The 24,629-nt window shown below is 38.2% G+C and overlaps 1 long non-coding RNA gene across 3 annotated transcripts in view; it reads right to left on the bottom strand.

The window, feature by feature from the left end:
* Positions 1–24,629, bottom strand: part of LOC102151614 — an 81,464-nt gene that overhangs the window by 50,306 nt on the left and 6,529 nt on the right. The window contains exon 3 of one of the 3 annotated variants that reach the window (XR_005386024.1): positions 10,890–11,349. The exons of the other annotated variants lie outside the window; for them this stretch is intronic. This is a non-coding gene — a long non-coding RNA (uncharacterized LOC102151614). Of the gene's footprint in view, positions 1–10,889; positions 11,350–24,629 lie in introns of those variants that run through there. 3 annotated transcript variants of the gene reach the window in all.

The following is a 24,629-nucleotide window of genomic DNA, read 5'->3' on the forward strand; positions in this document are numbered from 1 at the left end:
TCAGAGGAGTTGGTTAGCTAGCAACTGGAAATATGATTCTGAAACTCAAGAGAGAATTCTGGGATTGAGATGGTTCTTATAGAAGCATCAGTAATACATGGTGGTTTCAGACACAGATGCTGATAATATCACCCAGAAGTCATGCATGAAGTTATGAAAATGGAGGCAACAACCATGTGCCTCAGTTATATTGAAAGGGGATGTAGAGGAAGCAGAGTCTACACAGTATATTGAGACAGATACGTATCTGTGTGAGCTTGCTGTCAAATATTATACTCAGATATTTCAAAGACAGAAAATAACTGTGTCTAACAAACTAGAGAAATTAACAGGGAAGGTTTGCATTTCCATTTAAAATCAATTGTCCACAGGCAGAGGAGGAGGGAAGTCTGGTTTGATACAGTTTGGTATTGAAAAGACTTAGCATGGGATGCCTGGGTGGCTCAGTGGTTGAGTGCCTGCCTTTGGCTCAGGTCATGATCCTGGAGCCCCAGGATCGAGTCCCACATCAGGCTCCCCACAGGGAGCCTCCTTCTCCTTCTCCCTCTGCCTCTCTTTCTCTGTGTCTCTCATGAATAAATAAATAAAATATTTTTTAAAAGGAAAAGACCTAGCAGGATTGGGGTTAGTTGACTACAATCCCAATGCCTGGGGTAAGAAATAATCTATCTGATCAAAACTGATTTTCCAAAATGCCTTTCTTATTTCTCTCTGTCTTGCAAGACCATTTATCTTAAAATTAGCAGTCAATTCTTCTCTGGCTCTGACGGATGCAAATTGTGTATCACTTTGTGTGCTATTTTTGCCAGCTTCTGCTTTAGAATTCCTGTAACCATCGTTTCATAGTATCAGTATCCTCCAGTGTCTCAAACTCTCCCTGCTTCATAGTAAAATAACTTGGCTAATGTATCCTATGCCATCTTAGTACTTTTTATCCTCAAAAGTTAGTCTAATTCAGCATTAAATTCATTATACTCAGACCCCTGTGCCTCAACAACTTGGATCTAATAGTTTGTTGTCAAGCTGGGATGAATGTCTCAAACTGATACACTTCCTTGGCCTGCTCTGGTTGGGCTGGCTTGCCAATAGTTGAGCCTTTCCCTCAATATGTTCCTGGGCAATTGGAAAAAAAATGTATTAATGAGCCAATTATAGACCAAAGACACCAAAATTTAGAGCTTTGGGAAGTTGAGCATTATCCCTCTAAAGCCCACCCCAAACTTGTCCCTCAATTATCCTCCTTAGAATTTTACTTTCACAATTGTTCCCAGTAGTATCACTTTCTTTTGGTCCTCTCTCCCATTATTGACATGACCCTGACAATCTGGACTTTTCTTATTTATTTATGGTAATTCTCAGAAATCATTGTCTGCATCTTTTGTCTGTTCTCTCTGAAAACTGTATTAAATTATGGATGTATTTATTTTGTTTTTGTAAATTTACTACTGCTACTATAATAATTCCTAGTACTGCAGAAGTGATCATCACTCACCTCAGCAAGAGCATCAGCTCTTACTCGGGGACTTGATACTGTGGCTGCTAGAGGTCCTTAAACATACATGTTTGCTTTTGAAATATATAACATCTTTTTTTTTCTTTTTCAAAGGTTTTGTTTTTAGATAATCCTACACCCAGCATAGAGTTTGAATTCACAATCCCGAGATCAAGAGTCACATGCTCCACTGACTGAGCCAGCCGGGCACACCTGTAGCATCTCTTCTCTATCAGTATTTTAACTCATGTAGGGGCACCTGGATGGCTCAGTCGGTTAGGTGTCTAACTCTTGATTTCGGCTCAAGTCATGATCTTGGTCATGTGATTGAGCCCTGTGTCAGGCTCTGCACTGGATGTGGAGTCTGCTTGAGATTCTCCGTCTCCCTCTTCTTCTGTCCCTCCCACACTCTCTCTCCAAAAAAAAAAGAAAATTAATTCAGGTAAATGGTATTGTGTTTAGATTCCATTATCTTAATTCTTTCACTCAACTATACAATTTTTTAAAATATCCATATTGATATATTTAGTCCATTACTTCTCGTTCCATAGTATTGCATAGTACGCATCATCACATTTTGCTGTTTCTTTTACCAAAAAAAATGATGAATTAACACTGTTTTTGCTTCTTTTTACAACCAACCTCATTAGAAGAGATGGTTATACTTGCTATCCTCACTTCATCATCTCTCATTCTGTCTTGAACACAGAACAATCACTCATCATCAACACTGTAGTATAACACTATATTAAACATATTTGTCAGGGTTGCCAATGAATTCCAAGTTGCTATATCCAGTTGTCATTTTTCAGTTGTCATCTTTCTAGACCTTCCAGCTGTCTGATCTTCAACCTCATACTCCACCACTTTCCAATTCATTCACTGAACTCCAACTACATGTGCTATATTGTTGTTACTCAAACACATTAATCCTGATTCAATATCATCATTTTTGCTTTTGCTGGTTTTTCTGCCTGAGACCCTCATAGCTCCATACAGATACATCACTCATTTCCTCCACTAATTCCTCCAGCCTTACTATCTGGTAAGAACAGCCCTGTGACTGTCATGTTCTCTTCCCTTACCCTACTTTATTAACTCAGAACACTTAATATTACATGAAATCTCATTATATCATTACTTATTTATTTTGTTTATTGTTTGTCTCCCCTCATTAGAATGTAAGCACCCTGAGGGCAGGGATTTTTTTCTATTTCTTTCACTGCTACATTTCCATTGTGTGGCACAATGTTTGGCTCACAGATTTTGAATACATTTTAGTTGAATTAATAACTGAATCATATCACATTACATACCTATATAGTTTCTGTAAGAAATACAATTTGCTCATTCTTTTGTTTGCCATTTTAGTAGTGTTAGTAGAAAAGAAGCATACCAGACAATTGAATTATGATTGGCTGTTACTAAGCCAATCATTTCTGCCTGAGGAGGTCTCATTTTATGGGTCCCTTCAAAGTAAGTAATGAGACAAATTACAGGAATCAAGACATATAAACCCATTAAATAGTTTTTCTTCTCCTTTATCTTCTACCTTAAATAATATTAAACAGCATTCAGATGTTATGCAAATATTATTCAAATAGTTGGGCCCCTGTCCTTGTGAGATTTTTCTATTTTCCTGACGTCTATGCTTCCTACAAAGAGTGAGGAGATGATTTTAGTTTCTGAAATTTCTAACTCATTGCTTACTTTGAAGGGACCAGAATTAGCTCCAACCAAAGAAGGATGTCACCTTTGAATTTGGTAAGTGCCTAAAAGATCTATAAGCTTGTAAAGGACAATAAGATAGTCATTACATAGTAAATGTAATGAAGATTTTTACAGATATAAAAATATAGCTCTTCCTCATATGAAAACCTCTAATATTGAAAACAATTTACAAGCACTATATTTGTGTCTAAAATAATAGCCTTATTGTGTATGTCAAATTATAAAGCCTAAGAAGAAACTTGCTATTTCATAAATATCTAATTTTGTCCTTTAACAGACAATATTGCTCTATAAAGAAACAAAAATCAGTGATTATATGTTGGCAAATTGAACACCATTAAAAAATAAATTTATAAAAATTTTAAAAATGTAAAAAAAAAATCAGTGCACTATGAATGACTTAGAGGACAAGATGACCAGGTTGACCTCTATTCTAGAAGACCTACTAAACCATATCTGGAAGACACACTAGTAATTATGTCACTTGGTATTGCCATTTGCACTCCAAAATTAAGCTGTCTTGTTGTTTCAGCCTTTGTTATACTAAATGCCATTTGTTCTTGAAACAGATGGGCCCCTGCTAATTAAGAAAACTGCTCTGGTTCATTAAAGAAATAGCAAACAACCAAATGAAGTGTCAGTTCTTAGGGTCACTCAATGTACAAAGCTTGATCACATTACTCATTTGTTCCATCTTTCTCTGAAACATTGACTAACCTAATGATTTACCATCTATTACTTTGAAGTATTGTAATTGCAAAAACCACAGCATACCAAAAGGTTTAAGTATGTGAAATATTATTTTGGGGGTGAATATTTCATACTCTTTTTTGGACCCTGAAAAAGATGATTTATAAAAGTTTTATCTTCATACTTGGAAGAGATCTTAGGCATCTTTTATTTAGTTCAATGTCTTTCACTCTTTCAAATGTTCATTACTTTTTGAACTCCTTCTACTTGCTAGATTTGTGCTAAATGCTCCTGATGCAGATATTACTAGGATTATCCTTGTCCTCAAGCTTTCAAAGTCTATTTGGGGACAGAGATACATATAAGGTATTCCAAATGGGTTATTTTGTCATTTAAATGTGTAAGAAATTTTGTCAGTGCACAAACACCTAGCTCTAATATTGTGTAGGATGGTTAGATAAAGTTTTCATGGAAGAGATAATCTTACAGGTATACAGGAAAGCTCTTAATTTTTGTGTGTTTTTCTTGCTGCTATCTTGAATGCCATTTTGTTGATCTCTCCTACTAGCTCTAATGGTTTATTAGTATATTCTCATTGATTTTCCTACATAGATGAGAATATTACCTGTAATGATGATAACTTTATACCTTCCTTTCCTGTTTATCATTTTTTATTTCATAGTATTGGCTAAGATACTCTAAACTTTACTGTGTTAGGTGCGTAGGTGGTGCAGTTGGTTAAGCATCTGACTTTTGGTTTTGGCTCTTGATCTTGCGGTCATAAGATTGAGCCCCGTGTTGGACTCCACACTCAATAGGAAGTCTGCTTCAGGATTGTTTCTCTCCCTCTGCCCCTCCCCCCCACACACTCGCTCACTCTCTCTCTCTCTCCAAATAAATAATCTTTTAAAAAGAACTTTAATGTGTCCTGTGTTCTAATTTATTTAATAATGAATAAAAGTTTTATTAGTTCAATTCCAGTTAGGTTATAGAAAGTCAAAATAAATTGTCTTTCTCACCCTATCAGTTAGAAAAATCTAGATAAAATGCAAAGTTATAAATTTTCAAAACCCATCAGAGAGCTGAGAATGTCCCAGTGAACAAAATACATAGACTTCAAGCCCTTCCTAGGTGATACAAGAACTCCTGCTGCTTCCATCCTTGACAAAGTGAGAAGAGGTAGAACAATCCTTTAGATATGGGGGTAAGGAGAAAAGAGCAAAACTTTCAGTAAACATTTAATGGCTACGCGTGGCCTGGAATTGCAGAATATAATTTTTTCTTTTCTTTTTTTTTTTTTGAGAGAGAGAGTGTGTGGGGGGGTGGAGGGGGTGGGGGGCAGAGAGTGAGGGAGAGAATCTTAGGCGGGCTCCACTCAGCACAGAGCCTGACACGGGGCTCGATCTCATGACCCTGAGATCATGACCTGAGCTGAATCGAGACTTGGATGCTTAACACACCAAGCCACCCAGGTGCCCCCAGAATAGGCTTCCTGAGAGCTCCTGCCTCCAAGCAATTCTGTGTCTGCCTGCCAACTCTTTCCAATGGATCTTCAACAAGGTCACAGGGGTAGGCTAGCAAAGACTGAGTTGAAGGCAAGAGAGCTAAGAAAGCTCTCCCACTAAGGCACTCATGGAGCATTCAGTTAAAAGCCAAAGCCTCAAGATATGACAAGGAGAGCTGGCTCTTCATCAAGGTCAGTGCAATAACCCTCCAAAAGCTTAGGGCAAGGCACCTCAGAAGAGATCAAACAAGGACCAGAAATCCAGAGACAAGATTGAATAACAAAGAGAATTCTAAAGCAACCCAATCATTGTTGGCCAAGCCACTCTGTAAAGCAAAGTGATTTCCCATGGATTAGAAAGCTGGTGACTGTAGTATTAAGCATAAAATGTTCTCTAGTGTCTTGCTGATGCTTTCATATCTTTTGAAGGGGAAGTTCTGACCCTACCTTTGAAATATTTGGAATTAATGCTGAAACAAAATCTAACGTAAATTGATGAAAAAGTTCATACTCTGGTCAACTATAGGTTAGAAAGACTTAATTTCCGACCTCTAATACATTTAGTGACTCAAAAGAAGAAGAGATGTGATCTCTTTCTGGAAAAAAAATATTATTTACTTCAGAGTCTGCTGTATTCTTTTTTTTTTAATTTAGGCTACACACCCAGTGTGGACTCCAAAACAGGGCTTGAACTCACGACCCTGAGATTAAGACCTGAGCTGAAATCAAGATTTGGATGCTTAACCTACTGGCCACTCCAGCACCCCTTTGCTATATTCTTTTATATGCAATATCCAGAACGCAATAAATTATGAGAAATGTTAAAATAAATAAGCTATAACCCATGATCAAGAGAGGAAACAGTCAAAGGGAGCATACACAGAGATGGTCATAGGTTGAAATTACCAAGGAGGAGCTTTACAATGTCCATGGTAAATGCATATAATACTTATTTGAAAAGGTGAATAACCTATAATAACTGATGAAGAATTTCACCAAAGAGATGGAAAGTAGTATTTAAAAAACTTCAAAATAAAATAAATACATACATACATACATAAAAATAAAAATGCTAGGATTAGAAAATACAAAATCAGAAGTACAGAACTTATACCATGTGATTAATAACAAACTGGACACAGTACAAGAAATTGTTCAGTATAAAGAGAGACTTCCATAAGGATGATCATAGCATCATTATTCATAACAGTCCAAAATGGAGAACAATCCAATATCAAATAATTGGGAAATGTATAAACAAATTATGGTATATTAATATTTAAAATTACAACCAATATAAATAAGAATGAACTCTTCCATGTAACATGGATGAATTTCAAAAACATGCTTAGTGAAGCCAGACACCAAACAGTACATACTGTGTTTCCCCATTTGTATAAAGTCCTTAAGAGACAAATCTAATCCATATTGACAGAAATTAGAAAATGGTCGCCTATGGGAATTCATGGGAAAAAAAGACAAGGGAACTTTCTGGGATGAATGAAATGTTCAACATATTTTGGAGGCATGTGATTATATGTGATTATGAACTTTAACAAGAATTGGACACTTAAGATCTATGCATTTTATTGTACATAATTTAAACCTCACTCATAAGATATATATTCCTAGAGTTAAGGCTATAAAACAAATACCAACATATAGTAGCTTACATAAGCCAAAGTCTATTTTTCTCTCATGTAACAGTTAAGTTGTTCCGAACTGGAGAAGATACTCTGCTCAAAGTAATCACTCAGGGAACAACATTCATATGTTGTTCATATGTTCTTTTTGCTCTCACATTCCCTAAAGTCATCTTCAACTACATGGTCAAAGCAAGGTTGCTGCTATGTTCATGTTCTAGTTCATGGATAGAAAAAAAGAGCCATGGAAGTTTGTTTTCTTTAATTTGAGATGATCCAGAATTCATGCACCTGACTTCCACTTCCATTCCAAAAGCTCAACATTAGTCACATGGCCACTCCTACCTGAACACTCATCATCTAAGAGTTATGGCAAGGGAGCTAGAAGGGCATTAGGAAAAAGAAGGTAAAATATAGTTACTTAAAAGGTGGGAAAGTTAAGCTGCTGGGTAGAAAAGTATAGCTTTAGACAGCACTGAAGGCCCACTTGAGGTTTGTGATTAGGAATTTAAAGTGCAATCAGCTAACAGATTTGTTCTGTTTCTAGCCATGTTCAGCTGCAACATACAAAGGTGGAATAGCCTGAGAGTTTTATTCAACCAGGGGTGGCTTTGCCAAAGAAGTATAGTAAAGTGAGAGAGGAACAAGGCAATTGTGAGTGTGTGCATGGGAGTGATTATAATGATTGACCACCTTACAGATGACTAAACAGTCTCATAGAAGGTGAAGGATAAACCCAATGTCATGAACCTACAAATGTGTGGAGCCAGGGGTTTAAGCCAGGTCACCTGATGACAATTTCTCTACTTATTATATTGTAGCACAGAGAATCCTTGCTTTAAGTCAGAGCTGAACAACACAATTTCATGGATCAAATAACATCTATGTATCAGGGACGTAGATGTACAACTCTACACAATAATAATCAACTGACTTCAGGAATTAAGGAGAAAATAGTATTTAGATAGAAAAATATGTGAATGATTTAAACTAAACTAAAAGAATTCCCTGATGGATCTATCCAGGTAAGGCAAATTTATTTAAAAGGTACTTTGTTATCACTGAGTGACTAGAGGAGTCCAACTGCTTAATTTTGTAAATGAAGAGACAGATCTAGAAATTATAAAGCACAGCCTGAACTAGACCAAAAGTCTCCTGATATCCAGGCTATATCATTCTTTACATTACACCACGCAATTTCAGAGGGTTTAGATGTAGTCCTGTCTAATGCCAAGATGATTGGACAGATGACCTCCTGACATTGCCTTTATTCTTTTAAGATATATTCCTTGATTCTAAAATACCTGCCACAAGATTATACACACTAATATCTGTAACACTATTTTCTTAGCCTCTTTTTCCCAGATTTATTGAAATGTAATTTACAAAAAATGTATATATTTAAGGTGTATAATGTGATGATTTGAAATCTGTATCCATTGTGAAATGCTTACCACAATAAGCTATCTTAGCCTCCTCATGACTCCCTGTATCCTTTATCCTAAAGACTCATGGAAGCTCAGAATTCATTGTATTAGTTTGACTGTTTTGAGAAAAACTGAGAAAAATAAATAAGGGATAATGATTTTAGCTAAGATCGTAATAGAAAAAGTAGCGAGTTTTCCAGAATCTCCTAAGTAATTTTCTACTGAGGAAATCTGAAGATGAGCTTAAGAACTGTAACTGGTAGGCAGTGCTTATTGAAATTTTTCTTACATTGCTGAATAATTTCACATTACTTAGGCTGTGTCATTATGTATTTCTATCACAATAGGGGGAAAACATTAAAGTAATGAATGTCGTGCCTCATTTGTCAAGATCTGAGTCACTGGCATGAAGCATCTTTCACTGTAAATGCAATTTGGAAGATTCAACTATACTTCTCCTATTTGAAAATACCAAAGTGGTTAGTACTGAGCCATTTTACTAATACATTGAACATTAAAAATGATTTGACATATGGAAAAGCTATTTGAGACTAGATGATTAAAAAGGAAGACTAAATGAGACTGCATGTTTTATTTGTACAGGCCATAGTTTACCCTTTTGTGAAGAACAGCAGGACTTGTCTGAAAACTGGTACTTTTAGAATGCCATAGTGTATAAAATATTATGGAAAAAATCAATTTCCATTTTCCTAAACACGTCTTTCAAGATGCTGCTTTTACAAGCATCATGTGGGTGTCCTTCATTGTAAACACCGTAGGATATGAAAAAAATCAATGTACACAGTTTAAGACAATGAGCAAACTGGCTAATCCATACTTGAAGTGTCAAACTATTGGGGCCAGGAAAAAATCCAGGGCAGGGAGTTTCAAAATAAAACAAAAACAAAATCACTGAACAAAGAAGCAGGTGTCAGACCTCTCTTTTTCCATCCCTGTTAATGAAATTAGAACTCCAACTTCCATTAGGAAAACAGAAGAGAAATTAAGCCTAGGAAAATGGGAAGGGGCATTAGTTTTTATAGTATTCATGTAGTTTTTTTTTTTCTGTTAGATATTGGGTATGAATTTTTGAATACTAGAATATATGCCTAAATCCCGAAACGTGTATTGACCTGGAAATGGAGTTGAGACCTGCCTGGACATCTGTTCACCAAGGTTAGGTGGTCCGAATACAACGAATAATTCTTGAGGTCTAAGTGGCACACTATGCAGGGAAAGTACACGAGTATTTTATATTAAATGTAATCCTGCCATACTTCTGATGATTCCCACCTCCTGGTATTCATGCTTTTGTATAATCCCTTGAGGATGGGCAGCCTGTGACTTCCTTCTACCCAACAGATTATGACAAAGGTGATGGGATGTCACAACTGTGATTATGACATTATATAAGATTCTATTTTAGCAGACTGCAATGAGATTCCTTGTGGGCATGAAGTAAGCAGCCATATTAAAGAACCCCATGTGGGAAATAACCTCAGTTATCCCCCAGGATCTGGAGACAGCTGCCAGCTGATAGTAAATATCCAGGGCTCTTAATAGTATAATTTCCAGAAAGTGAATCCTGAAGATTCCCCAGTCAAGACTCCAGATAGCTCCAGCAAGCATTTTGATTGCAGCTTTGTGAGACTCTGAAAAGGAGGGCCCAACTAACCCATGCCTGACTCCTGGTCCACAGAAACTGAGATAATAAATGTATGTTTTACTTGAGACACAAAATTTGTGATAATTTTTTAGGCAGCAATAGGAAAACGAACAATGCAATATATGCATTCCTGGAAAACTTCACAGTTGGTAAATTAATGCATAAAATATAAAAGGGTTTGTGGAGGGAATACGGTTGTGACAGACCACTTAAAAAATCATGCAACAGGGATGCCTGGATGGCTCAGTAGTTGAGGGTCTACCTTCGGCCCAGGTCATGATCCTAGAGTTCTGGGATCGAGTCCCACATCAGGCTCTCTGTGAGGAGCCCGCTTCTCCCTCTTCCTATGTCTCTGCCTCTGTGTGTCTTTCATGAATAAATAAATAAAATTTTTAAAAATCATGCAATAGATAATGCAGAGTACAAACAAAAACTAACAAAGTCCTGAGAAATTTTAAAAGATGGGGTAAATCACTAACAAAATTACATTAGATATATGATTTCACCAAGAAGGGTTAAAGGTAACTTGATGGAAGGTAGTAGAAGGGTTAGGACTGCTGAGTTATGTGGACAAAGGTAAAATGCACACAGATCTGTGAGAATGGACTGATAAGCACTTCCAAGCAGAGCAGGTTGTCTAAGCTATGAGGAAGAGCAAGGTAGGGGATGGACATCATGTACAGTGTATTAGTTTTGTAGGGCTGCCATAAAAACGTGCCACAAACAGGGAGGCTTAAACAACAAGATTTTATTGTCTCTGAGTTCTGAAGGCTAGAAGTCCAAAATCAAGATGTGGCCAGGGTTGGTTCTTTCTGAGGACTCTGTGGGATCTGTTCCAGGCCTCTTCTGGCTGTCTTTTCCCAGTGTCTCTTTATATCATCTTCCCTCTATGTGTGTCTCTGTGCCCAAATTTCCCCCTTTCATAAGGACATCAGTCATATTGGATCACGGTCCACTCTAATGACCTTACTTTATTGCCTCTGTAAGTGCTCTGTCTGCAAATAAGCTTCACATCGTAAGCTACCAGGGGTTAAGACTCCCAACATATATTTTGGTGGGGGGGTACAATTCAACCCATCATATAGAATAATGGACCCCTTTGTGGTTTGCTGGATTCACTGCTGTGCAACCTTTGTGGTTTGCTGGATTCACTGCTGTGCATTCAGCTGCTGTTATATGGTACAGAAGTTTCATTGCTGATGGGGAAAAAAAAGAGCAAAAGCCAAATCAACTTCCCCATCATACCAATTATTACTAATCCCTAATACAGAAACCTACCCTTTCACAGAACAGTCTAGAAAGCATCTAACCTCTTCACTCTCACATTATATATATGTGTGTGTGTGTGTGTATGCATAAAATGATGTTGACTGCTCACCACACTTAATTAAATAACTTGCCCAAGGTCACGCAGCTAGTAAAAAAAAAAAAAAAAAAAAAAAAAAAAGGTATAATTTAAAAATGGGAGGGGCACCTGGCTGGCTCAGTCAGTAGAGCATGCAATTCAAGCCCCAGAGTTGGGCATAGAGCTTACTTAAAAAAAATAACAGGAAGCAAATGCAAGTACCTTGGCTCAACACCCTGTAAGTTTCTAAATTTTATTTTAAATTCCAGTATGATTACCATACAGTGTTATATTAGTTTCAGGTGTGTAATATAGTGATTCAACATTTCCATAAATCACCCAGTGCTCATTACAAGTACACCCCAGGGATCCCTGGGTGGCGCAGTGGTTTGGCACCTGCCTTTGGCCCAGGGCGTGATCCTGGAGACCTGGGATCGAATCCCACGTCGGGCTCCCGGTGCATGGAGCCTGCTTCTCCCTCTGCCTATGTCTCTGCCTCTCTCTCTTTCTCTCTCTCTGCATGTGACTATCATAAATAAATAAAAATTAAAAAAAATTAAAAAAAAACAAGTACACCCCATATCACCATAACCTATTTTGACCATCCCCCCAACCCCCTCCCCTCTGGTAACCATCAGTTTTTTCTATATATATAGTTAAGAGTATGTTTCTTGGTTTGCCCCTGTCTCTCTTTCCATTTGCTCAATTGTTTTGTTTCTTAAATTCCACATATGAGTAAAATTGTATAGTATTTTTCTTTCTCTGACTTACTTCGCTTAAGCATTATACTCTCTAGCTCCATTCACATCGTAGCAAATGGTAAGAATTCACTCTTTTTATGGCTGAATAATATTCCATTGTATATATACCACATCTCTATCCATCCATCAGTTGATGGACATTTGCACTGCTTCCATATCTTGGCTATTCTAAATAATGCTGCTGTAAATATAGGGATGCATGTATCCTTTTGCATTCTTTGTATTAGGGTTTTTGTATTCTTTGGGTAAATACTTAGTAGTGCAATTACTGGATTTTAGGGCTACTTCTCCTTTTAACTTTTTAAGGAACCTCCATATTGTTTTCTCCAGTGGCTGCACCAGTTTGCCTTCCCACCAACAGTGCAAAAGGGTTCCCTTTCTTCCATAGCCTTGCCAGCACTTGTTGATTTTAGCCATTCTGATAGGTGTGAGGTGATAGCTCATTATAGTTTTGATTTGCATTTCCCTGATGATAAGTCTTGATGAGCATTTTTTCATGCATCTGTTGGCCATCGGGATGTCTTCTTTGGAGAAATGTCTGTTTATGACTTCTGCCCATTTTTTAACTGGATTGTTTGTTTTTTGTATTTTGAGTTTTATAAGTTCTTTATATATTTTGGATACTAACCCTTTATCAGATATGTCATTTGCAAGTATCTTCTCCCATTCCATAGGTTGCCTTTTAGTTTGTTGACTGTTTCCTTTGCTGTGCAAACTTGTTATTTTGATGTAGTCCCAAGAGTTTATTTTTGCTTCTGTTTCCCTTGCCTCAGAAGACAGATCTAGAAAAAAATTGCTATAGCCAAATGTCAGAGAAATTACTGCCTGTGCCCTCTTCCAGGATTTTTAGCACTTCAAGTGTCACATTAGGTCTTTAATTCATTTTGAGTTTATTTTTGTGCATGGTGAAGAAAGTGATCCAATTTCATTCTTTTGCATGTGGCTGTCTAGTTTTCCCAACTCCATTTGTTGAAAAGACTTTTTTTCCCCATTGCATATTCTTCCCTGCTTTGTTGAAGATTGACCATATAATTTTGGGTTCATTTCGGGATTCTCTATTCTTTTGTATTGATCTATTTTTGTGCAGTAACATACTGTTTTGATTACTAATGCTTTGTAATATAGCTTTAAGTCTGGAATTGTGATACCTCTAACTTTTCTTTTTCAAAATTGCTTTGGCTATTTGGGGTCTTTTGTGGTTCCATATAAATTTTAGACATTTTTGTTGTAGTTCTGTGAAAAATAACAGCCTACAATCTTAACTATTATACTGTGGTGTATCTCATGACACAGATGTTAGAGTAGCCATCCTCTAGATATATTAACCCACCATACTGGGGCTATAGGCACTGATCTAAGCCTGTTTTTTTTTTTAACACTGAGATCTCTATGAGGATTAAGTGTTTTATTTACATGTTAATAATTTTAAAATATTAATAAAAGCATATTATGAATTATTTGGATTGTTATCTTTGAAAGAGTTATGCCCATGTCTCTCTGTATTTCCATTTGTGTTTAAAGGGAAATAAATGACCACCTAAAGTAACATCATTTAGATTCTATTGCACTTTTTCTCAAATTATGATCTGAAGACTTTTGGGAATTGAGATAATTTGCCAAATTTATAAAACACTCACCTGGCCTAGGATGAAGGACTATCATGAACAAATCATAAAGATGGGACATTATGTACCAGACTTAAATTCAGAGTAGACTTACAGTATAATGGTGGGCATGGTACACAAGATAGGTACTTTGGTCAAAAGCATGAGGTAGGGATATACACTCACCACCTCCAGCCCCCTGGAGTGCCTGGGTGAAAGAGCGAGTATGGACGTGCATGTATACACATGCACACACACTTGTACAAAGTATTTTGAGGGTTACCTGAGTGGCTCAGTTGGTTAAGTGTTCCAACTCGATTTCAGCTCAGGTAGTGATCTCAGGGTTGTGGGATAGGTCTCCACACTGGGTGTGGAGCCTGCTTGGGATTCTTTCTCTCCCTCTCCCTCTGCTCCTTCCCCAGATCATGCATTCTCTCTCTCTCTCTAAATAAGTAAAATATTTTTTAAAACAAGATTTTGATTATAGGAAGGAAGAAATATGACTTTGAGGACAGAGGAGGAGAAAGGATTAGGGGTGCTTCTGAGGAACTATGCCCTAAGGTTAAGTCTGATTGTCAATACTAAGGAAGCAATACAAGAATCTATCCAGCTTAACTGGAACTCTGCATATGGAATTATGATTTAACTGTAAATCCCAGACCTATTTTAGTCAAAGCCTGGAGCTGCAGCATCACAGGGGAGTTTATCAGAAATGCATAGTCTCAGGCCTATACCTCAGACCTATTGAATCAGCATCTGCATGTTAATATGTTTAAAAACAGATTTTGAACATCTAACTCCAATGCTTATCATTTAATACATCTGAGGTGAAGTATTTCTAATAAGTTCTCATATGATGCTGATCCTTATGCTGCTGGTCCATGCACTGTACTTTGAGAACCACTGTTCTAGTATAAGGGGGCTGAAGAGCACAAGAAAGTATAGATATACTTCCTGCTTTATTTAGGATTCAAACATAAGATGAAACGGGCTTGAGCCTGCAGGTGGAGATTATCAGTTTGTTCAGCCTTTTTTTTTTTTTTTTTTTAATTTTTTATTTATTTATGATAGGCACACAGTGAGAGAGAGAGAGAGAGAGGCAGAGACACAGGCAGAGGGAGAAGCAGGCTCCATGCACCGGGAGCACGACGTGGGACTCGATCCCGGGTCTCCAGGATCAAGCCCTGGGCCAAAGGCAGGCGCCAAACTGCTGCGCCACCCAGGGATCCCCAGTTTGTTCAGCCTTGAAGAGCTAGCAATATAATTTCTTCCTATACATGAGGAGGCCTTGTACATTATTTTAGCAATTCCTGGATACCCCTGTATTAGTCAAGGGTTCTCCAGAGAAATAGACCCAATAGGACGTGTGTATATATCCATCTGGAGAAAGAGAGACAATCATTATAAAGAATTAGTTGAAAATTTATGGAAGTTAAGAAGTCCCAAGATCTGCAGTCAGTAAGCTGGAGACACAAGTGATCTGGTGTGTAGTTTCCAGTCTGAGTCCAAAGGCCTGAGAACCAGGAGAGCCAATGGTGTAAGTTCCATTCAAAAAGCCAGAAGACCAGAGACCCAAGAAGAGCTGGTTTTAGTCTGAGTCTGAAGACCAGTAAAGACCAGTGTCCCAGCTGAAAAGGCAGGCAGGAGTTTCCTTTTTCTTGGCCTTTTTTGTTCTCTTATGGTCTTCAAGAGATTGGATGAGGCCCAACCACTTTATGGAGGGCAAGTTGCTCTACTCAGTCTACCAATCCACATGTTCATCTAATCAAGGAACACCAGAATATCAGAGACATACCCAGAATTAGGTTTGCCAAATGTCTGGGCACCCTGTGCCCCAGGCAGAGTGAGACATAAAATTAACCATCACACACCCATAGTTTTGGTTGCTACTATGAATATTTAAATCATTATAAACTTGTTTAATTTGCTGTGATGACTCTATAGAAACATTTTGGTGCCTTGATCTTGTGTGTATAAATTGCCTAAGAAATCTTCTTCCTAAAATTTATTTTGTAGATATATTTTCCATGTAGACAATCATATCAGCTAGAAATAACTTTCTTCCTTTCTTTCTAAACTATATACACCTTACTGCTTCTTCTTACCTGAGATTGTAGACTGGTCAGAAGTATTGAATTGGTAGCTAACTTCCTCTCCTGCTTTCAATTACAGCTATGGAATGTATGGTATAATCTTAAGTTATCTCACATCTTTAGATCTCAATTTCATCATGACAGTTAGCCCTAGTATGTATCTTAATACTGGTTGTCCCTTGAAGAATTATGAGAATTAACAAAATCTTGATGGAAAGTACTTATAATTTCTATGGCTTTTATGTTTCTCTTTCTATATTAAGCAATTTCTGTTAAATCTTATCCAGCATTTCCATGTTTATAGCAGGATTGGGACTTATTGGCATCAGCTCACGTCTCCAAACTTCAGGCAGTCGTCTAGGTCAGATTCCTTTATGTTGTAATCTCAGTATGACTTGCACCAAGTCACTTGGGTTGCTTGTTTTAAAAGGCCTATTCCTGGATACCCTAGGCCAGACCAACTAAAATAGACATGACTCCAAAAATCTGCATTTTAAATGAAAACATGGCACCTCTGCACATTAAAGTTTACCAACCATCTTTTTGGGATTTCCAAATTAGTGCTCCAGGACAGAAAAGACAACCAAAGCCCTCCTGGGAGTAGAATGCCAGTTATATAGATTTCTTTACTGGATTTCCATATGAATAAATCCTCAATCTCACAAACGTAAGAGGAAATCCTCAAAATGCTAGAGTAATTTTGCTTTTTCTTTAAATTTCAGGGCACTGTTGACTTTCTCATTCTGCTTGCCTTAATAATGAATTCTTAAGTGTTGGAGCGCCTGTTGTGTGCGCTTCCCTAGCAGAGCTGAAACAAGCCAGGCAATTTCAAGCAGAGCAAAGAGACATTGAACGACAAATCTGGTTTAGTTTAGGTGAAGAAAAGAAGGAGGAATTTTCCACTTTAAGCTTACTGGAGGCTGTAGTGACACTACATTCCATCTGTTTGAAAAATCTTCTTACACCAATTAAATGTGGCATATTTTGATTTAGCTTCCAATAAGTTTAGATTGTGTAATTCAAAGCTTTTCTTTTTCAGGAGACATTCTCTACCACATTACAGTTTAGTACCTAACCCAGTGAGTTCAGTGGTTGCTAAGGGACTATTCAATGCATGTTTGAACTATCAAAGCTGTACCTTCAATTGACAAAGAGTTAAGGTTAAGAGATACAATCAGGCAGCTGAGAAATGTCCTCTTGAATGTAAAGGATGATCATAGGGTTGAGTGTAGAGGCATAGTGCTAATGAGTATTTTTTTTCTCTCTTGAGGAATTGAAATAAAGAATCAGGTATGCTTCTTAGCATCCAGCTAACTAATTTTGAACTTTGGGAAAGAAACTTAGCATCTTGTTACTGATTATTTGAGAAACTGAAGTCTTTATCAATCGGGGAAAGATTCCTCCTACACAGGCAACAGCTGAGAAGAGTCGTGTAATGGAGAAAAGGAGGCCAAGAAATATCTCTGAGGAGATTGGAATGTGCAGGAGGCAGTGATACTTCTTATACATAAGGAAGGTTTTGCTGGCAGAAGAGTCTGGCCCCATCCTGATCTCAGAGAAGCTCTATGTAAGCTCCCAATTCTTCCCAAGTATTCTGAGGATTGAACACAGGCCACACCTTCCCATTCACTAGGTACCAGCAACTAACCACACATACACCACACACACACACACACACACACACACACACACACACCTCTCTCCCTCTCTTTCTCCCTGCCCCCCTTCCTATTTACAGAGTCTAGGTGAATGAAATAACAATTTCTCAGTGTAGCATCCCTCTGGGTTTTTAGGACCTCTTGACATTTATTTTTGAATTACAAAAGCTTTTCACAGGAAATTAGCCATATATGTTAGGGCTAAAATCATTTTTGCACAAAGCTTAAGCTATTTTAAGGAAAAGGGTAGAGTTAGAAGAAATGTTATATTTAGGAAAACAGTGGTTATATTAACTAGTGGTTGATAAGAAGGATTAGCAAGTAAAATACGAAATTGGCCTTAGGTACGTGGGTTCTTTTGATCTTGCTTTAATCATAACCTATGAGGTCAGTAGTGTTTATTAATGAACAATTTTAATGAAATAGTATTTGGATATTTTCAGTAAAATAGAAAGCAAAACTGAGTTTGAAAGCATACCAACTATATGTAATACATTTTACCCATTTATTAAGTAAGTTAGGGAAAGAGGAGCAAAAGCAAAAAATTTCTTGCTCAGCAACATGTTGGTAGTTAATCAGAGTCCAGATTCCCAGGTTTTCATTCCAGTGCCTATACTACACTATATTTTTAAATCTTTTATTCACTTTATTTTGCCTCTGAAGAAACTAGTTCCTTAGAGCTTGAAGGCATCACCAAGGCACTCCTATCTATCATTAAGTATAATCTAAATATGATCTAAGCAAAAGAAATAAAAGGGATCCAAACTGAAAAGGAATAAGTTAAATTGTCTCTGGTTAAAGATGACATGATCTTATATATAGTAAACCCCAAAGATTCTACAAAGAAACTCTTAGAATAAATGAATACAGTAAATGTACAATACATAAAATCAACGTATAAAAATCTGTTGTGGGGATCCCTTGGTGGCTCAGCAGTTGGGCGCCTGCCTTCAGCCCAGGGCGTGGTACTGAAGTCCCGGGATGGAGTCCCACATTGGGCTCCCTGCGTGGAGCCTGCTTTTCCCTGTGTCTCTGCCTCTGTGTGTGTGTGTGTCTCTCATGAATAAATAAATAAAAACTTTAAAAAAATCTGTTGTGTTTCTACATACCAAAAATGAATTGTATGAAAAAGAAATAAAAAATACAATCCCACTTACAATAGCATGAGAAAGAATAAAATCCGTAAGAATAAATTTAGCTGAGACACTGAAAACTATAAGATGTTGATGAAAGAAACTGAAGAAGACACAAATAAATTGAAATATATCTGTGTCCATGGATTAGAGGAATTAACATTATTAAAATGTCCATACTACTCCCGGCATGGAGCCTGCTTCTCCCTCCTCCTGTGTCTCTGCCCCTCTCTCTCTCTCTCTATCATGAATAAATAAATCTTAAAAAAATAAAATAAAATAAAATGTCCATACTACCCTAAGTGACCTACAGGTCCAGTGTAATCCCTATCAAAATTCCAATGGCATTTTTTATAGAAATAGAAAAAATAATCCTAAAATTCATATGGAACCATAAAAGAATGGGGTAGGCAAAACAATCTTGAGATGGAAGGCAAAGCTGGAGGCCTCACACTTCCTAATTTCAAACCATATTACAAAACTATACTAATTAAAACAGCATAGGGATGCCTGAGTGGCTCAGCCTTTAGCTCAGGTCATGAATCCAGGGTCCTGGGATGGAGTCTCGCATCAGGCTCCCTGCAAGGAGTCTGCTTCTCCCTCTGCCTATGTCTCTGCCTCTCTCTCTGTGTGTCTTTCATGACTGCCTCTCTCTCTGTGTGTCTTTCATGAATAAATAAATAAAAATCTTTAAAAACAATAATAATTAAAACAGCATAGTACTGGCATAAAAACAGACACATAGGCCAAAAGAACAGAATAAAGAAATTGAAAAGAAACCCATGATAAGTGAAATAAACCAAGGACAAATACTATATGATCTCAGTTGTATGTTGGAATTTAAAATGTCGAGATCAGAGGGCACCTGGGTGGCTTAGTCGGTTAATCATCTGCCTTTGGCTCAGGTCAAGGTCCCAGGGTTCTGGAATCAAGTCCCACATCAAGCAGGGAGCCTGCTTCTCCCTCTCCCTTTACCCTTCCCCAACTGCTTGTGCGTTCTCTCTCTCTCATAAATAAATAATCCTTAAAAATAAAATAATAAAAATAATAACTTGATATCATAGAATCAGAGATTAGTACAATATATACCAGTGACTGGGGGTTGAGGGAAATGGTGAGATATTGGTCAAATAAAACAAACTTTTAGCTACAAGATGAATGAATATGTTCTGGAGATGTGATGTGTGATAGGGTGACTATATTTTATTTATATTGTATTGTATACTTGAAATTTGCTAGATACTAAGTATTCTCACCACACCAAAAAAAGGCAATTATGTTTTATGATGGATGTGTTCATTAACTTGATTGTGAAAGTCATTTCACAATGTGTACATATCAATGTATTACTTTATACACCTTAAATATATATATATGTATATATATATATATAATATATATATAATTTTGTCAAAAAATAAATTAAGTCCTTCAGTCTTACTGGCCTCATTTCAATTTCTCAGTAGCAACATGTGTCTCCCATTTAGGACAATGCAGTATTCAATCCTGTTTTCAAGGGATTTGTAATAATAACAAAACATGCAATCTAAGATTTCTATAGAGGGAAGGACGTCACTGAGAATAAGGATATAATGGTTTCAGTGACTTAGAAGTTTAGATTATACAGGTGCCTGGCTGGCTCAGTCAGAAGAGCATGTGACTCTTGATCTTGGGGTTGTGGGTTGGAGCCCTGTTGGGTGTAGAGATTACTTGAATAAAACTTTAAAAAATTCAAGAAGTTTAGATTATAAAATATCTGAATGTGTGGAGGCAGAAAGCTAAGAGCATGAACAGATAAATGGGGGTAATGAGAGAAGGAGGCATGTTTTGGAGGTTTGTACTGACAGCATGTCATGATGGCAATGTCCAGAGTGGAACCACAGAAGTCTTGGCTACAGTGGAATGGGATTGGCAATGGGAAAAAAGATCATTAGAAGTAAAGAGGGTGAGGAACTGAGGTTATGGAGCTTTGGTTGGGTCACCCACCATAGATGCTTAAGTCATAGCAGCTAGTAACAGGAATAGGGTCGAAGGGAGAGACTATGAGCCAAGAGTCCAGGTCCCCAGTGAAAAAGGAAATTTGAGTAAGATGTCAGTGATGACTGAAGAAGTTGTACTGGAGTTACAGTCTTTTTTTTTTTTTTTTTTGGAGTTACAGTCTTGTATGGACTTGTAGCATAGGCTACAATGGTTGCATGAGCTACAAGAATGCTGGGCATTTTTTAATAAGGTGGGAATTAAATGGAGGCTGAAATGTCAGAAGGTGCAGTTTCCAGTGTCCATGGGAGAGCAAATAGGAAAAGGAGAGAAAAGTTTTAAGGATGATATTAGAAAGGACAATTTCCAATCTAAGACTTTTGTCACAACTGAGTGCAGAGTGACAAGCCATATATGACCTTGGCCAGCAGCCCCTGGGGCCTTAGGAAATACCTGGTAGGAAGAAGAGACAAAACATTAAATAAAATACAGTTGGGTGGTTCCAGAGATGAAGCTGACTTGAGAAAGCGGAAACAGAGACTAGGAAGGGTTTTTAAAGTGGTTGATATGAGCATAATTCTCAATTGGCACAGTAAGGCCAATAACTAATGAACAATCGATCTCCCCGCTGAATATTAGACATGGTGTTAAGAAGAGCAATAAAGGGGGATCCCTGGGTGGCGCAGCGGTTTAGCGCCTGCCTCTGGCCCAGGGCGCAATCCTGGAGACCCAGGATCGAATCCCACATCGGGCTCCCGGTGCATGGAGCCTGCTTCTCCCTCTGCCTATGTCTCTGCCTCTCTCTCTCTCTCTCTCTGTGATGACTATCATAAATAAATAAAAAAAAATAAAAAAAATAAAAAGAAGAGCAATAAAGGGAGCTGGTCTGGGAACTATCCATCTCTGATCTTCACAGGGAAAGAGCTTCCTATATAAGCAGTGACTCTACTTGGGGGTACAAACACACACTCAACACACAACAATACAAAATGCAAACACTTTTATTAAGAAGTTTTCAATAGGCGAGGACCTAACAGATGAGGTAGCAGAACCAGGACAGCTCCCTGCATAAGCACAAAGAACAGAGCACATAGAGCTCAGAAAGCCATTTGAGTCCAGGAGTCAGCATCTTCCTAAAGTAAACCTGGACTCAGGGATGTTCCAGCCCCCAGCCACGGGCAGCTGCTCTGAGGCCCTGTCTGTGAGCAACCTTGAGGTCAGAGTCTGGGCTCAGTAAAGAATCGCTGGAGGAAATGAAAGAGCTACTTATGAGGCGTCAGGAAGAAGCATGCAAGTCTAATAGTTTCCTTCTATCAGTTCCTCCCTGTTCCCCAAATCCATTCAGACCTCTGTTCATGACCATATAGGCTCCCTCTGGTTGCATCCAGATAACTCAAGCCCAGCAACCATCATAGAGGAGCTCCCCCATGAATGCTTCAGGTGCACCCATGCTCTCAGAGGACATGTCTGCAGGTCTCACCATGTGGGGCATTCTTGAAGGGCAGGTGTTACACCAGGAGCTCACAGCACAGCACCTGCACGCCAGATCCATCTCCTCAACTCTGTGTTCCTCCTGCAGTCATTTCTGAGGTCCAGACTCCTGCATAATATTTTGGTTTTCTGGTTTTTTTTTTTGAATAAGGATATAGCAGTGAGTGCTGAGCAGAGCTCTCATAGCCAGGAGGGTTCTTCCTCCCCAGCCTCAAATAAGCAGAGAGCTTCAAGGCTCCAGGAAGCTCTGGACAGACTCCTTCTTGGAAAGGATCCTCTGCTGAGAATGAAGTGTTGAGAGAGAGAGAGAGAGAGAGAGAGAGAGAGAGAAAGAAAGAGAAAGAGAGAGCCTCCTACTCTCCCACACCCAGGAGGTCCGCTACAAGCACAGCCACAGCACAAAGCCACTGCTGAGGAAGATGGGCAGGGCCCAAAGAGGCACTGATCTTACACAAAGAGAAAACTCTGCACCTAGTTTTTATAAAAGTATACATGTACAGACAACATGATAGGTGGCCAAAGCACACAGGAATGGCAGTTGTCCACTCTGGTAATACAATCAAACTGGTATGTGATCCTTGAACCAGTTCTGAAGAGGGCTCAGTGTGAGGACATGGTTATTTTTAGACCTCTCTATACACTAAATCTGTTAACTTGAGGTAACACTGAGTATCTCGTATGGTCTGAAAATTAGCCTCAAGTTAATCACAAAAAGGAATTCTAAAACACCTTGACCAGTGACAGTAGCATCAGAATAAGCCCATGGTGATAACTGTGACGCCCACACATACCTGCATGTATTCACTCTGGTCCACCTATTAATTCTAGTAGCTTCAACACAAGGAAATGGAAAGACGTTCCATGCTCATGGATTGGAAGAAAAAAATGTTGTTAAAATGTCTATACTACCCAAAGCAATCTACACATTCAATGCAATCTCTATCAAAATACCAACAGCATTTTTCACAGAACTAGAATAAACAGCCCTAAAATTTGTATGGAACCACAAAAGACCCTGAATAGCCAAAGCAATCGTTTTTTAAAGCTTTATTTATTCGACAGAGAGCAAGAGCACAAGTGGGAGGGGCAGAGGGAAAAGAGAGAGAGAATCTCAAGCAGACTGTCCGCTGAGTGCAAAGCCCAATACAGGGCTTGATTCCACAACCCTGAGATCAAAACCTGAGCTGAAACCAAGAGTTGGATGCTGAGTCAACTGTGTCACCCAAGTGCCTCTCCCCCGCCCCCCCCCCCCCCCGCCAAAGCAATCTTAAAAAAGAAAAGCAAAGCTGGAAGCGTCACAATTCTGGACTTCAATTTATATTACAAAGCTGTAGTAATCAAAACATGGTACTGGCACAAAAATAGACACATAGACTAATGGAACAGAATAGAAAATCCAGAACTAAACCTGCAATTATATGGTCAATTAATCTTCACCAAAGCAGGAAAAAATATACAATGGGAAAAGGACAGTCTCTTCAAAAAACAGTGCTGGGAAAACTGGACAGCCACATGCAAAAGAATAAAACTGGACCACTTTCTTCTACTGTACACAAAAATAAATTCAAAATGGACTAAAGACCTACATGTGAGACCTAAAACCATAAAAACCCTAGAAGAGAACAAGGGCAGTAACTTCTCTGACATTGGCGGTAGCAACTTTTTTCTAGATGTGTCTCCTGAGGCAAGGGAAACAGAAGCAAAAATAAACTATTGGGACTTCATCAAAATAAAAAGCTTCTGCACAGTGAAGGAAATGATCAAGAAAACTAAAAGGCAACCTACAGAATGGGAGGTGATATTTGTAAATGACATTCTGATAAAGGGATAGTATCTAAAATATATAAAGACATCATAAAACTCAATAAGCAAAAACCAAATAATCCAATTTAAAAAATGGGCAGGGGGCGCCTGGGTGGCTCAGTCAGTTAAGTGTCTGCCTTTGGCTTAGGTCAAGATCCCAGGGTCTTGGGATAAGACCCCACCTCAGGCTCCCTCCCTGCTCAGCTGAGAGCCTGCTTCTCCCTCTCCTCCCCATTTGTGCTCTCTGTCACTATTTCTCTCTCAAAAAAATAAATAAATATTTTTAAAAAAACATTAAAAAATGGGCAGCAGACATAAATCGACATTTCTCCAGAGAAGACATCCTGATAGCAGACAGACACATGAAAAGATGCTCATCATCACAGAAATGCAAATCAAAACTACAATGAGCTATCACCTTACACCTGTCAGAATGGCTAAAATCAATAACACAAGAAACAACAGGTATTGGCACGGATATGGAGAAAAAGGAACACTCCTGTACTGTTGGTGGGAATGCAAACTGGTGCAGCCACTCTGGAAAACAGTATGAAGGGACCTCAAAAATAGAACTACCCTATGATCCAGCAACTGCATTACTGGGCATTTAC

Source organism: Canis lupus, chromosome X (genome assembly GCF_011100685.1).
Source record: "Canis lupus familiaris isolate Mischka breed German Shepherd chromosome X, alternate assembly UU_Cfam_GSD_1.0, whole genome shotgun sequence".
Classification (NCBI taxonomy): Eukaryota; Metazoa; Chordata; class Mammalia; order Carnivora; family Canidae; genus Canis; species Canis lupus.